The sequence below is a fragment of the Arachis duranensis genome, chromosome 2 (assembly GCF_000817695.3).
Source record: "Arachis duranensis cultivar V14167 chromosome 2, aradu.V14167.gnm2.J7QH, whole genome shotgun sequence".
NCBI classification, from domain to species: Eukaryota; Viridiplantae; Streptophyta; class Magnoliopsida; order Fabales; family Fabaceae; genus Arachis; species Arachis duranensis.
Window position 1 is genome coordinate 43,134,365 of NC_029773.3, and position 525 is coordinate 43,134,889.

Genomic DNA, 525 nt, shown 5'->3' on the forward strand with positions numbered 1-525 from the left:
GAATAGTCTTCAGAGCTCATGAATGGCAGAAGGAAGTTTAATGGAATCTCTATGGTCTCTGTATGAGCCTCAGATTCCTCAGAATCCTTAATAGGAAACTCCTTCTTGCTTGAAGGACATCCCAGGAGGTCTTCCTCACTAGGATTTTCGTCCTCCTCCTCCCCTATGCATTCGGCCACTTTGATTAAATCAATGGCCTTGCACTCTCCTTTTGGGTTTTCTTCTGTATTGCTTGGAAGAGTACTGGGAGGAGTTTCAATAACTTTCTTACTCAGCTGGCCCACTTGTGCCTCCAAATTTCTGATGGAAGATCTGGTTTCATTCATGAAACTGAAAGTGGCATTTGACAGATCAGAGACTATATTGGCTAAATTAGAAGTGTTTTGTTCAGAGTTCTCTGTCTGTTGCTGAGAAGATGATGGATATGGCTTACTATTACTCAGCCTATTGCGTCCACCATTGTTAAAGCCTTGTTGAGGCTTCTGTTGATCCTTCCAGGAGAAATTTGGATGATTTCTCCATGAT